This window comes from Rhyacophila brunnea, unplaced genomic scaffold (assembly GCF_057557595.1).
Source record: "Rhyacophila brunnea isolate RB1 unplaced genomic scaffold, BYU_Rbru_1.0 scaffold_132, whole genome shotgun sequence".
NCBI classification, from domain to species: domain Eukaryota; kingdom Metazoa; phylum Arthropoda; class Insecta; order Trichoptera; family Rhyacophilidae; genus Rhyacophila; species Rhyacophila brunnea.
The window spans coordinates 357,692-373,679 of record NW_028232788.1 but is presented as its reverse complement, the minus strand read 5'-3'; the positions used below and the strand labels follow the sequence as shown (position 1 = coordinate 373,679).

Sequence of the window (15,988 nt, the reverse complement as noted above, 5' to 3'; positions counted from 1 at the left end):
TGGTTAATTTATATATTCCGTAATAGTTGTTATCACTTGATTGTAAAGTTACTAAAGTAGAAATATAATATTAATATGTGTCAAATAATTTGACATGTTAAAGAAAATCAAAATTAAGAACGGTATTATTAAACTGTAAATGTATAGCCAGCAATAAAATATAAAATATGAATTCGGTGTGTACAAGATTGTGCATCTTTTTGTTTTAAAATGAGATGAAAACTTAATTAAATATTGCTCGATAAAACATTTAATTTTCAAGTTAAAATCCAAAGTATGTTCTTTCGCATTTTATTTTCTCTTTCACTGTTTTTCAATCCGATGATGGATAATTCATAATATAAATCTGTGATTAAAATACATTCAAATGGTAAATTAAATGTCAAAGACATCAAATCAATGATTGCTTTTAGGATAAAATAATGTCCAATAAGAAATTTTTTTCGTCATTTTAATCGAATCCGATAAGCAACTTGTGAATAAAATTTATGCGAATTATATCTTCATGAAATATAATTTAAACTCATTATAATGATATATGGGATTTCTTTATGTATTTGCATGATGATGAAATGGAGTTTAAATTCACTTATAATAATTATTGGCGTTTCTTTGAATATTTAAGAAATTCAAATTCATTTATTATAATTATGGATTTTCTCTTAATATTATTAATATGGAGTCTAAACTCTTTTATAATAATTTATGGCATTTCTTCAAATATTGATGAAGTAAAATTCAAACTCAGTATAATAGTATATGGGATTTTTTAAATAGCATGATGATGAAATGAAAATTAAACTCATTTATAATAGTTATTGGCGTTTCTTTGAATAGTTATGAAATTAAAATTCATTTCTAATAATTTGTGTCGCTTCTTTAAATAATTTGTATATTGATTTAATGTTTTACTATAAGCAGGTCATTTAAAAATCTTTTATAATTAAAAAGAATAACCCTGCTTGATAATAAATGAATATGAATTAACAAGCTTTTATTAATATGTACTTTTAAAATAGTTTCAATGGGCTCTTGATATGCAATAAATATGTAAAAAACATCAAAACTATTATTTAAAAACCTTTTCGATATTTTTAAAAAGATTTGTAAATATTTTGGTACAAAAAATGAAATGTGTATTTTATATATAAAATAATATTTCATTTTACTATTTCAATATAATTCTTATATGTTGCTTTGTTTTATTTTGAATAAATTTTAGATAAAATAAGATACACACTTTTCTAAATAGAAAATAGAGATCAGCTTTCCTTAATAGTATTATGGTGTGGGGTCGATTATAGGTGAATCGATATGACAATAATTTAAAAAAAATGATATTTTTGCTTAGAATCATTTCATCTGTTCTATTATATCATGAATTTTTTTAAATAGACATTCAATAATGCATTTATTTATGGGTTAAGTTTCTTATTATTAATTTTATCTATTTAGACGTAGTCAGCCAATTGTAAACTTTTCACGTTTTCTTGATTCATCTTTTGACACCTCAACTATTTATATTCATCAACTACTCTTATTCTCTCAAATGAGATGAGTTCAAGTGTCTTGCGAAGTGTGTGAGCTTGTATGTATGCTTCGTCCTGGATTTTGAACTCATTAACATATTTTTTATGGAATTTTGTAACCACAACATCCCAAGTCATTACATATGGTATTATTCTTGTTTTATATATGTAAATTAAACCAAGTTCATTCACCAAATGTCAAACTTTTTATATTTTTAATTCTTAACTTCATTTAAGTTATCAAGGCAAGTTATACCCATTTTAATCCCCGTAATTATATTTTCTTTTTTATCGTAGACATAATATGTTATAACAACAAATATATTAATAATTTATTCCATTTAGTGAATTGATAAGAAACCGCGTTATTATTTCAATTCAATATTGCAATTTAATTAAGTTTATGATGAAATAGTAATATAAAGCAGCGTAAACTTTTATAAAGTGGCATGAGTCATTTGTCAATTATTTTATTTAAATCACATCTATAAGAAAAACCTTAACAGATATTACGGAATTTAACTCTCGAAGGTTCAATTCATGCATATTTCTAAAATCATTTTTTTAATTTAAATTAAATATACATCAAACTTCACAGACACTTAAATGATGTATAACCCTAATATAAAATGTATGAACGATCAAGAGATAATAACTAACCAGATTGAGGCACATATACAAACCTTAGGATTGAGCTCAAACTTCGAGTTCAAAGGTCTTGAACGGTGGAGAGATATTGAAGAAGACTTCAGATGGAAAAATAGTCGATGGTATAAATATGCTGTGCGCATGAGAGATCAAGAAGTTGTGCTTGAGAACAAAAACTAAAATTATAGCAAATAATTTTGGCATAATATAAATAAATATATCAAGGATAATATTCGACTTTTAAAATACAATAATTATATGATAAAATAAAAAAACAAAATGGTTTTTCATAAAAATGTTTTTTGTGGGAAATCCCAATTCTAGATAAATCATACTCACAAACAATAGGATCGAGGAAAATAGTTGAATCAATATGTCTTGAAAGAATAATATGCATTGATAAAATTATAAATATTAAAACAAAAGTAGTGTATAGTAAATCTGCTTAGTAGAGCTTCTTAAAGTTTTGCTCGAAAAATTTTATATTGCTAAAAATCATATTATACCGCATAATACAATAATTGGTTCTGTTATTTGAATAACTAATATCTTGAGGAGCCTTCATTCATTCTTTTAAAAAATTATAAACTTAACAAAAAAATAAAAACTCTGAGCAAAATATTTATCAAGTAAACTTTGTTTTCTATAATTTTTGCGTAATTTTTCTTCTTTTTTAATTATATAATAAAAAAAATATCACTTAAGAATAGTAATTACACTCATCAGGTTTTGCAAAAATAACATATTATATATACCATTAAGTCTTTTTAGAGGGTTTTGACATTTCGCTAAACAACTTTTTGTTTTTTTGTATGAAAATCACATCAAAAAAATTAAAGTGCTTTACTGTGGATTTTGGGTTGAATATACAAAAAAAGCTGCATTTAATTCTTATTTGATATTCTAAATAATATTCACATCTTTAAATGGCATAAATTCATCTCCATTTTTATCAATGAAGCCTATTTTACATGTTATTTAATTTTGAAATCTTGTATCGATATACAGCGCATGATTACTTTGTTTAATATGTGTTTTATCATAAAACTAGAAAGTATAGACTACGGGTAAAAGTATCCAAATCTGCATGGTTGATATAAAAAATTCACTATGTTATATCGTCCACTATGATTTTGAGAAATACATTTTCCTTTTAAAGAATCAATAATCAGTGAAAATTTTTGTTACTTTTCTTTAACTACAACAAAAGATTGTGCACATGTACCTCTTGCATTTTCAAACATCCTAGGAATTATTTGATAGTGTGCATCAGCCTGTGAGTTGAAATTTGTATATAAAAACAATAGTTTTTACATATCTATCTCTTTATGTCAACAAATTTAATAATTATGAATCTGATATTAACAAACATTTTAGCCAAATAGGCACTATATAACAACATAATTGCACGAAAATCAAGTTCAAACCCATACAAGGAGCGTATACTCGACTATAACTGTTCTTGTATTTATAAATGAAGTCAATTTTCAGCTAAGAAGCTACCTAGGAGCTTTTAATTATAATATCTTAAAAAGGAATTATATATTAAATCATGACAAAGAAATATTTTTATTTTTTGTTTAATTTGTTTTCTAACCTCTTAAGATGATTAAGAAAAAGCTATTTCAGCCTTTTCGTGCAGATGTGGCTAATAAATTCTACAGCCTTATCAAGAAAAAATTCTGACTGTGCATATTCTCCAGATAAAAAATAGATTCAAGTATTTGACTCGATCCTATAATAACTATATAAATTCACGTAATCTTTACGATCTATATCTTCTCATTTAAAGAATTATAAATTCAAATTTTTTCCTTGTGACTATTACCATTACTTCGCATGCAGCTCATTTTTCACTTGACATTCCTAACACCTTAATTTCATGTTGTGGCGATTACTAACTCCTTAATATACAGCCTTTGATAATTTATGAATACATATTACATGTTTTAACGATTACTAACTCTTTTATTAGAAACTTATGGTAATTTAAGACACTATATTCCATGTTGTGGTGTATGGTCTTTTTCATTTATATATTTTTAACTTGATATTGTTTATTTTCTGGCAAAACATATTTTCATAAGTTCTTCAAACATTTTTCTTGTTAAAATACATGTTATTTATAGTTTACTTCATATGATAAAGTTTATATTTTTATCATACTTGAAAGTTTTTGTTTACGTGTCATGGATTAATGTTTTCTTTTATTCAGTTTAAATCTGCTGCGCCTTTTTCTATATTTTTTTGGTTGTTTAATTAAAATATAAAAATCAATAATCGGTAAGCATGCATTAAATATAAAAAAAAAGCTTGATAATCCACATAATAAAGACGAATATGGTGCTATTATACGCAAAGATCATACAAATAAAATTCAAATTGTACTTTGTGTTTCTTTTTCTATACTTTCAAAACAGCGCTAAAACAAATCATATAATTTTTTCGCTTAAAATCTTAACAATAAAATCGTGGTTATATCATAAAAAGTAATTCATATAAGTTGCGTTTATGAGTATTTTACTTCTAATAATAAGAGTTGTATTTTAAATATTATCATTTCAAAGGTATATAAACTCTATAATTTATCTGAATATATTGTTGTAAAGAATATCAAATATCTTTTGATAATTATTTGACGTAATATACAAAATATAAATTTAAAGTAGGGGAATCTTTTGATCATCCTCAAAGTTCTATTGAACACATTTGCATCTGCTTTTATTACACCTACGGAATTTATAGTGTAAAATGATTCTTAAAAATTTTTATCATGAAAACTTCCCAAAAAATTAACCTTAGTTAAATTTTCTTAAATTGAAAACTTTTTTAAATATTGCTTAATATTTTTGCCTTGTGCATCACTAGTTATTTAAAAATTTGTATCAATAATGCTGAAATAAATGTGATACTTAAAAAACGAGTTAAATATAAAAAATACTTTTTGTGATTTCTGCTAGAAAATATAAATGCTACGTCATTATTTTCAAACAAGTGTTTTGTAAATTTCTTGAGTCATAAAATATATTATATATAGTAATTATCACACATTATAAACCGTTAATTCATTGTAAATATATTTTTGCAAGCATTTTATTATAAAAAGAAGTCGTATCGTTTTACAAAAAAGTAATCCTTTAAAGTTTTTCATTCTTTTATATTTTCGCGAAAGCTTTTTGCTGATATTATATTGTTTTGGATTTAAACACTGATTTTAGTGAATTCGGTTCTCTTGAGAGATAATTTTCGGCAATTCGTTTTTTAGATATAAAAATGTATATATATTATCTGATCTAAATTTTAGATCTATAATATTTATATGTTTATAATTTATGTTTTACGAGCCCGATTCTGCATTTTTCTATTATAATATAATCTAATTCTTTTTTTTTGTAATATATTGATTCGAATTCCCTATTTTCTTAAATTTTACTTTAAATAGATTAATATAGTTATCATGTTTGTGACTTTTAGAGGTTTTTGTGTTATAGAAGAAAATAAACCTTGGATTAAGCACATAAAATATAAATTGCTAAGAATCTTACTTATATATAGTTTAAAAAAAACAGGCAAGCGTAACAAATCTTTTTTATTAAGGTGATAGACCCGGAAATTTTTTAATTAAGTTACAGTAAAAATAAACTATATTAGGGCTAAAATATTACAAGCTTAAACATTCGAATAATTCCATAGACCGAAAATTGTAATATAATTCTATATTTATTCTCTTATTTATACCAAATATTTTAACTTGTTCTATATTTAAACGGTAAACACCTGTTTTAATACAAAATTTTTATAAAAATATATTGTTTATATAGTTTCTTAGACTATAGAATCGTCATTCATGGAATATTTTCAAAAATATAGGAAATCACTTGGGAATTTAGTATTATAAATCCAAAAAAATTGATTGTAAGATAACGGTATAAGCAGAAAGAATATATTATAATAGTTGTGATTATTATTCTTAATTTTTATAACAGAAAAAATACAAGAACGGAATTTCATCTGAGATAAATGCTTCATCGTATTTCAAATTATAAATTACCATATAAAAATAAATATTACAAATTTTGATTAAATGGAAATAAAAAAATAACAACGAATGTAAATTTTAATTTATGTAGTCAGCTGGTTTTTAGAAATATGAGCATAAAATTTATTTCTGATTTTTAAATTTATTAAAATAGAATCACCAGTTCTAAATCTGCCTTGTTATATTTCGTTTTTCAATATTTTTCTATGGTAAGTTGATATTATTTATATTCGTTTGTTGTACGATTTTATATAATTTAAATACAAACAATATTATCGATATTGAAATAAGTTCTATGCCAATATAAAAATTCTAAAATTATTTTGAAATTAATAGTAAATTATGTTGAAAGGCTATGTCTATGATTTCTCAATTGTTTTATCACCATAAATGGTATATACAGTTAAAAATGAACATGAATTTCTTTATGTAGAGTAGAAATCAATCTACACTAAATTTATTTCTATATAATAAAAGATATATGTTTCTATATGTGAATCTGTGTATTCCATTGTATAATATTATTCTATTTTCCTAATCCTAAATTTTATGTCAGGTTTTGTCTGTGTAGATTTTATCAGAACTAAAGTTTATATATGGCGATTGTTAGATAGTATCATCTAACTTTTTATAAATCCTATTTTAATGGTCTAATTAATATAATATATATTTATATCTAAATTTTCTTTTTATCTATTTAGACGTAGTCAGAGTGTACGGAATATTGCACAACTCCTTGATTCATCTTATGGCACCTTTCCTTTATCTATCTCATAAAATGCTCTTCTTCTCTCAAATGAGATGAGTTCAAGTGTCTTGCGGAGTCTATGAGCTTGCATGTATGCTTCTACTTCGTCCGGGATTTTTAACTATAGAACATATTTTTTATGATATTTTGTGACCACCCCATCCCAAGTCATCACATATGGCATTATTCTTGTTTTGCATTTGTAAATTAAACCAAGTTTATTTGCCAAGATGTCATATTTTCTATATTTTTCATTCTCAACTTCAGTCAAGTTATCAAGGCTCGTTATACCCATTTCGATCAGCGTAATCATATTTTCTTTTTTATCTATAGAAAAATATCAAGTCTATTTTTTTGATTGAAATATCTGTTTTAATTCGGGTATCAACTTTTATTTCTGCATTTTCGTTTTCGCTGATCTCTTGTACTGAGTGAGTTCTGATCTTTTTGGTTTTCTTGAAGTTGTATCGTCTTGATAGGTGGAAATTAATACATCTTATAATTTCATTGTGTCTTCGCGTGTAATCATGCCCTAAAATTTTCTTGCATCTTGTTGCAAGGTGATCAATTGTTTTTATGGCTTCGTTAAAATGTGGGCATTTTATCCTCTCAACAAAAAACACATTTATGTCTTGAATAAAACAGAATTTTACTTCTTCACTTCGTTTAATGTTGCCATCTTTTATCCATCTTGATGATCCACAATATCAACCATATCATTATTCTTAGCTTCAAAAAGTTTTTGGTGTAATGGTTTTTCTTTTATTTTACACAATAGACTTTCTTGTTGCTTTTTCTCCAGTGTCTCGGAATCAGTGATATCAACATGATATTTATTTTTAAGGTATTCTTCAATTAGTGAGAGATAAGTCTTGTTATCTTTTTCAACTTTTAAATTGCAGCCCTCCTCGGGGAGCTGTTTTTACTGTTTTCAAGCAAATTTTTTAGCTGGTAGATCATCTTCTCGGCTTTAAATTCACTATTACATAGCCCACGTCCTAGTTCATTTCTCTTTAGATATAATCTTTGTTTGTTACTAGACTGGAGGTGAATAGAAAATTCGTTTTAAATATCACATATTTTATCATCAAGTTTAATGTATTCTTCGGGTTCTAATTTTAATACGCCTATGTGGTAATTTATGAGTGACGTCGCATGTTCATGTATGGCTTTAAATAAATTCCCAGCATTAAATTTAGTCTTACATAAATTTCTTATCCGACTTAGTATTTGTTCTGATGGTCTAATCATAGATGTTTTATATATGAAAGTAAGTAATGTATAGAATATTAAGGTAAAAATAGCTGATAATCAAGTGTATCCTAGATATTTTTATAATGAACTGGTCTAATCATAGATGTATTTATATATGAAAATATGCGATGTATGGAATATTAAATAATTTTTAGTAATTAATGGCACGATAATCAAATAAAACTTAGATATCATTTTAGTGGATTTTTCTGGTCAGATAACAGACTAATTTACATATTAAAATACGTAGTGAAAGGAATATTAAAGAATATTTAGTAATTTAAAGCAGATAAATAAATATAATTCTGATATTTTTATTATGGATTTTTATGTTCTGATGATGTATAGATTTATGTTATTTTAACTATTGTGTATTTTCTGATTCTTTAGATTCATAAATTGCCTAAATACGGTAATAAAGAAATTTATACATAATTAAATTTGTTTTTTTTAAAACAAACAAATTTAAGTGAAATTAGATTTTAGATAACAATCTCGTGTATTATTAATAATTTGATTTTATTCTTTTAATAATTGTAATCTAGAGCAATGCAGATTTATTTATCCAATGAGTTAAAATACTATTATTATAATAAAAAAAGTTGAAATTCAAAATTAGAGCATATATCATAGTAAATAATCTTATCGTATAATTTAATTGGTTTTTTATTATTTTATCTAGATCCTTATTTATTACATATTTGTATTCGAAAACATGACTTAGAATAGACAAACTTCCATTCTGAAGGTCTTTTTGGATGCAACATTTATATAAAATAAAACTTATGGCTAATTTCAGCACATATAAGAGATTATTGGGTCAAAAAATCATATATAGGTTATATTCTGCATAAAACAATAGGATGTACGCAACACAAATATTTAAAAAGAAAATTTTATTATTTTTTTGAGGTTTTCTATGCTGCTCTAAATACCTTTTTGTTCTTTTTTAGTTTAACTAATGATGATTATTCAATTAAATTATGTTAACATTATTAGAACATTTTCTATAATTTAAAATAATTGGATATTGGACATAATTCAAAACATTCGTATATAATTTTATCATCGATCCGCTAAAATTTTAAAATAAATTCATAATGATCACATCGAATTGATCTTAAGTCATAAATCAATAAAGTTACTAGAGTTTTAGAAATCTTCTAAGAAATTTATAATTTTATTTACAATGATTATCATGGTGTGTTTGTCCGAAAAAAAAAATTGTGAACATGAGCTTTTTCTAGAACTTCAAGAATTTTAAACTATTGAGTATTAAGAGAAGAGAACTGGTGATTGCTTACATATTTAAATTATCTTCGTAGCTTAGTTTGTAAATTCCGAAACATTTTCATCTTAATAATTTTCTATGCGACTTTTATGTGAAATAAACATCGACAAGACAATTGTTAATAGAAAAACAAAAATTATAACGCCACAGAATTTTTTCATTATATCAGGTTGTGTATGTTTTTTAATACCATTAAATTTCATTTGTTTTGTTAATGTAATATATCATATAGATAAATTTTGACAGATCTTGATTAAATTTATTTCAAAATGATAAATATTTTTACAAGCATGATAAATTTATATGTTAAGATTATTAATTAAGTTAACCATCTATAAATTGTCTTTATCGTTTTTATTTAAATGTTTATCTTTTATTTTTCAAAGTAATTATTCTTGCAATATTCTTAAAAAAAGAGCGTATTTTAATGTATCTGTGATTATATCTTTTCAAGTTTATAGTGCTAGCAGATACGCATAGTATCACGCATCTATTCTCCAATACCACCCTTACTTTTTTTATTTTTGCACAGTAATCCTTATTTAAAGTCTCTAATACTATCAAAGTAGCATAGTAACATTTGTTTATTCTTTGATATCAAGCGCCAATCATATTTTACAGGATAATCCACCTTTAAAGTCTATAATACTATCAAAGTAGCATAGTAACATTTATTTATTCTTTGATAATAAGCGCAATTCATATTTTACGGATAATCCACCTTTAAAGTCTATAATACTATCAAGGCAACACGTATGTATCCTTCGATATCAAGCGTTTTTTATATTTTACAAGAGAATCCACTTTTCAAATCTATAATGCTATCAGAGCAGCACAGCAACCTTTTTCTATCAATTTATATCAACAATTTTCTTCTGAATTCTATTTTCGAGCAGATTGTATTATAGGTGTTTCTATAGCCTTTTTTATGAGAATAGGAAGATCCTGAAGATGTTTATCGAAGTATGACGCAATAAATATAAGATCTTTCAGCCATAAATGGGACTAACAAGTTATTAATATGCGTAAATAGCATTTCAACCTCAATATTAAGGGTTTTTCATGTATATGTCAAGCTATTTTACGATTGTGATACTAACATATCGGTATAGAAGTTATTATTGGCAATGCGTAAAAAAACAAGCAACATTTTTAGTAAAGCTATTGCCCTTACAAGCTCTAGGCTCTCTAGTGTTTGGTGGAAAGCAATAAAACCACCAACTACACGGCTTTCCTGTTTAACATACTCGAGTGAAACACACATATCATATCTTGTGGCTTAGATTAATAGGAAAATACGTACATAACCATAGAAAAGGCACTCAATGTAGAGTCCAATATCTATTTTGTAAAGTTATAATGTAACCATAGCTTTAAAAAATTTATGATGATTAAATTGTACATAACGATTAAAAAGTGCTCTAAATTATATTAGATGGCTATAAATAATGGTACGAAATCTGTGTATTAGTTGTAAGTACTAATTCTTATATAACCATTTAGTTATTTATTCTTCTATATCGAATGGTATTTTATGGCAGTAAAATATAAAATATATCTGTCTCATATGTATTTTCTTAATTACACTTTGTTTTTTAAAATAAAAGTATAAATTATAAAACCTTTTACTACCTTTTACTACCTTTTTGATATTAGGCTTTTAAGTAAAGCTAATATTATTAGTATTGAAAAGTTATTTTATAAGATTGTGATATATTTTTTAATAATTTACGACTATTATTCTCTCTTGTAGAAATTCGGGTGTTTACATTGTATCAGTTGTGATGTATAATATTTATGAAATTATAAGTATTGTAATTTTAGAGACTTTCTAGAAGTTTTTACATTATATTAGTTGTAGAGGTATAATATTTTATGAAAACTGTATTATTTACATTTTGAAGCCTTTTCTAGAAGTTTTGACATTAGATTATTTGTAGACTTTAAATATTTTATGAAATCAGTATTATTTACATTTTGAAGCCTTTCAAGAATTTTGACATTAGATTATTTGTAGACTTTAAATATTTTATGAAATCGGTATTATTTACATTTTAAAGCCTTTTCTATAAGTTTTGACATTAGATTATTTGTAGACTTTAAATATTTTATGAAAACTGTATTATTTACATTTTAAAGCCCTTTCTAGAAGTTTTGACATTAGATTTGTTGGCACTTTATATATTTTATAAAGTCTTTACTATTTATATTTGAAGTCTTTCTAGAAGTTGTTCGAATTTACTTTTATGCACATATATGACAGCATAAATAAGTTTAATGAACATTAAAAAAAGATCGATTATGCATTAATCTATATAAGGAGCTGCATCTTTTATAATATGGCAACTAATTGTTAATATTATGTTTTTTTAAATATTTTTCACATTTACTATAGATAAATTAATATATATATATATAAAAACAAATCTGTTTCTTTAGTTCATATGGGTAGGAAAAGGGGTGTTTTAAAAAAATATGGTAACTAAATCGAATTTAATTATTTTTCTTTATAGCCTATCGAAGTACGTTTCTGCGAGCTTAAGTTCCCCTAGTCCTCTCTTTTCTCTGATTTTCATAACTGTTTGGTGTGTTATGCTGTCCGGGACATCAACTCTACCAGGGAGAACGCTATAGTGACTGAAAGATAAAACTGAGCTGGCTTCTCCTTTGGTTTCGCTCATAAGTTCTTTGTTAAAACCGAAGCTTTCTCTTACAGGCAGGTATCCCGTTACAGTTGTTCTTACACCTCTTTCATCTCTGTATTCTTCGACATTACCTCTCCTTTTACTCAAAGCATTTACGACACCACTCATTGTTTCATTACTGACATTAACTTCAACGAAGAAAAGTGGTTCATATAAAATAGGATCAGAGTTCATGATAAGCCCCTTACATACGCTCACGACTGGTGCTGTAATTTGATTTCCTGTTCGATGAATAGCATCGGCGTGCAGAGTCAAATCCACGAGGTTGAATCTTACGCCTCTGAGTTGTTCACCGAGAAGTGGACCTCTCGTAGTTACTTCTCTAAAACCTTCTCTCATAAACTCTTTAATTTCGTTGAGATAAGCTATTCCCTTCGTATCATCAACACAAATATTAGGACCTTTATCTTCGGGTCCATAAAATAGAATCTTCTTAACCCAATCATCATTAATATCAAGGTTATCTCTAAACAATGCTGCCCTCTCTTTAGGATCTTTGTTTACGAGCTTGCCGTTTACTATACCATCAATAATTTCCTCTTCCAATTGATCACAAGTCATATATATTCTGTTGTGTTTATTCGCACTCTTTGACATCTTTGAATTGTTTGTACTACCTCTAATTCCTTCGATATAACTTACCAATGGTTCTCCTGTCACTATTGGAATCTGAGCATATTCTTTACTAAGATCGCTAAGAGCAATTTCTAAATGTAACTCACCAGCGCCAGCAATTGTACACTCTCCATTGTCATTAAAGTTAATGACACACAAAGGATCACTCTTACTCAGTTTAAGAAGACCTTCTTTCAATTTAGGAAGCTCTGAAGCGTTTTTAGGCTTGACACTGTATTTCACAACGGGTGATACACTAAACTTCATGGACCTGATGTTATGGGCAGCACTGAAATTTGTAATTGTACCTGTCTTTTTCAACTCATTATCAATTCCTATTACCCCAATAATATTACCAGCGGGACAATCTGGAACATCTTTAATAACTTTTCCCATCATCACAACTGCCCGTTGAATATTCCTATGGAATAAATCATTTTTACTCCCTGGGACATAGTCTTGACCCTGAATTCTAACTGGTTTTCCTGGCGTAACTCTACCTGCAAATACACGGCCAAAAGCTATAAACCTATTATCCCCATAAGGAACCATCTTACTTATGTAAAGCATCAAAGGGGCTTCTTCACTACTATCAGCATTTCGAATAGCTACCATAGCCTGATCTTCTGGTCCTTCATAAAGTAGAGATGCTCTGTATTTTTGACTTTTGATCGGTGATGGTAATTGTAAAATAATTTGTTCGAGAAGCACATCAGCAGCAGGTAACCATGTTCTCATGACAATCTTGAAGAGCTCTTTACCGGTTCCGTAGAAATTTGCTTTAGAACAATCAACTTTAAATTTAGCGAGATAATCTTTAATGCCCTGTATATCACCATTATTGCACATTTCTGTCACCTTATAGATTGGATTAAGAACAAAAACAATGAATGGTCGTCTCTCATTTGGACCTTTCTTTACAAAGGTGCCTGTCTCATCGAATGGATCGTCACTTGTAAAGTACATTTTGGTGCTCCACAATAACTTGCAAAACTTTGCCTCGGCATCCTTAACATCTTTCTTCTTAAATCTGTAGAGATAAAAACTTGCAAACTGTCGAAGTGTAAATCCCCATTGCTGTAAACCACTGCAGAAAGAAACTTCATTTAGTTCGGGTTCTAATGACGGAACACTAAATTCTGGATTATCATAGGCGAGTCCTATTGTTTGTAAAGTAGAATTGAAATTTTCAACTACCTTTCTTAAGTTAGTAAATAAGTCCTCTTTGCTAACTTTTAACTCAAGAAGGGCACGATCAAGTTTGTTCAAACAAAGAGTAGGTTTAATTCTTTCGGAAACAGCCTGGCGAAGAACAGTCTGGGTTTGCACACAAATACCATCCACACAATCAACTACCACAAGAGCACCATCAGTAACTCTCAATGCTGCTGTAACTTCAGATGAGAAATCGACGTGACCAGGACTATCAATTAAATTGATCAAAAAATCATTTCCTGAGAATTCCTCCTGACAATAAGTTTCTAATGTCTCTTCTTTCATGGAAAATTGCATTGAAATAGCGGTGGATTTGATAGTTATACCACGTTGCTGTTCATCAGCTCGCGTATCCATATATCGACCACCTCCACTATCAACCGAAGCTATTTTCGCTTTAATAACTAAGGTATCTGTAAGTGTACTCTTTCCATGATCGACATGCGCAATCACAGAGATGTTACGGATATTCGACTGGTTATGCATCAATTTATGGACCTTGTCCATTGTAAGATCGACCATTTGAGGGGATCACAAAAAAAATATTTATGTAATTGAAATAATACAAGAAAAAATTAAAAAGAAGGAATAAATAATTCTTATCAAAGAAATTAAAAAGAAGGAATAAATAATTCTTATCAAAGAAATATAAAAGAAGGAATAAATAATTCTTATCAAAGACATATAAAAGAGAAAATAAATAATTACATTTTAGAAATTGTATGGGATTTGCAAAAATTACTATCCAAAAAAATTAAATGAAATGGTTCAATAATTCCCAAAAATGTTTTAAAATCTCAAATAATTTATTTATATGAGATTTTCATATAGGAATGAGTTAATCTCACTATCAAATAGTTTGCATCAAATATTTCTAAAAGGAGGAATAAATAAGTCCCATGAAAAATTTGAAAAAAGAAGGAATAAATCTAACCATCAAATGTTAAAAAAAACAAGGAATAAATCACACCATTTAATATTTTATATCAAATGTTTCAAAAAAGAAGGAATAAATCTAACCATCAAATGTTAAAAAAAACAAGGAATAAATCACACCATTTAATATTTTATATCAAATGTTTCAAAAAAGAAGGAATAAATCTAACCATCAAATGTTAAAAAAAACAAGGAATAAATCACACCATTTAATATTTTATATCAAATGTTTCAAAAAAGAAGGAATAAATCTAACCATCAAATGTTAAAAAAAACAAGGAATAAATCACACCATTTAATATTTTATATCAAATGTTTCAAAAAAGAAGGAATAAATCTAACCATCAAATGTTAAAAAAAACAAGGAATAAATCACACCATTTAATATTTTATATCAAATGTTTCAAAAAAGAAGGAATAAATCTAACCATCAAATGTTAAAAAAAACAAGGAATAAATCACACCATTTAATATTTTATATCAAATGTTTCAAAAAAGAAGGAATAAATCTAACCATCAAATGTTAAAAAAAACAAGGAATAAATCTCACCACCATATTGTAAGAAAGAAGAATAAACAATTCCATCAAATAATTTAAAAAATTGACACCAAAGAAGATCTAAAAAATTATAAGAAGAAATAACATTTGTAGAAGACAAGATTTAATGTTTTTTATTTTATGCCACAAGAATATTTATTAGGTGTTGATATATATTCGTGATTCTAAAAAAGATTAAAATTTTGATGATAACAGAATTCAAAGATTATTTCAAGAATTAGATACCATCCCTTTTAACTTAAAAAAAATTTTAATTGGAATTATTTATCATCAAGATTTAATTAAATGCTATCTTTGTGATACTATTACAATTTAAATCAAATGCTATACACATTTAAATGTGTTATTCAAATAATTTTTATATCCAGTCTTAGTATTTTTGATAAAGGTTATTTTGTGTATTCCAAGAAATAAACCATACTAAGTAGTTTCAATATCTTATGCAATAA

At 26.3% G+C, this 15,988-nt stretch overlaps 1 pseudogene; it reads right to left on the bottom strand.

Annotated features, from left to right (window-relative positions):
• Positions 1-12,016: 12,016 nt before the first annotated feature.
• LOC147076047 (uncharacterized) lies at positions 12,017-14,584 on the bottom strand (annotated as a pseudogene).
• Positions 14,585-15,988: the final 1,404 nt, after the last annotated feature.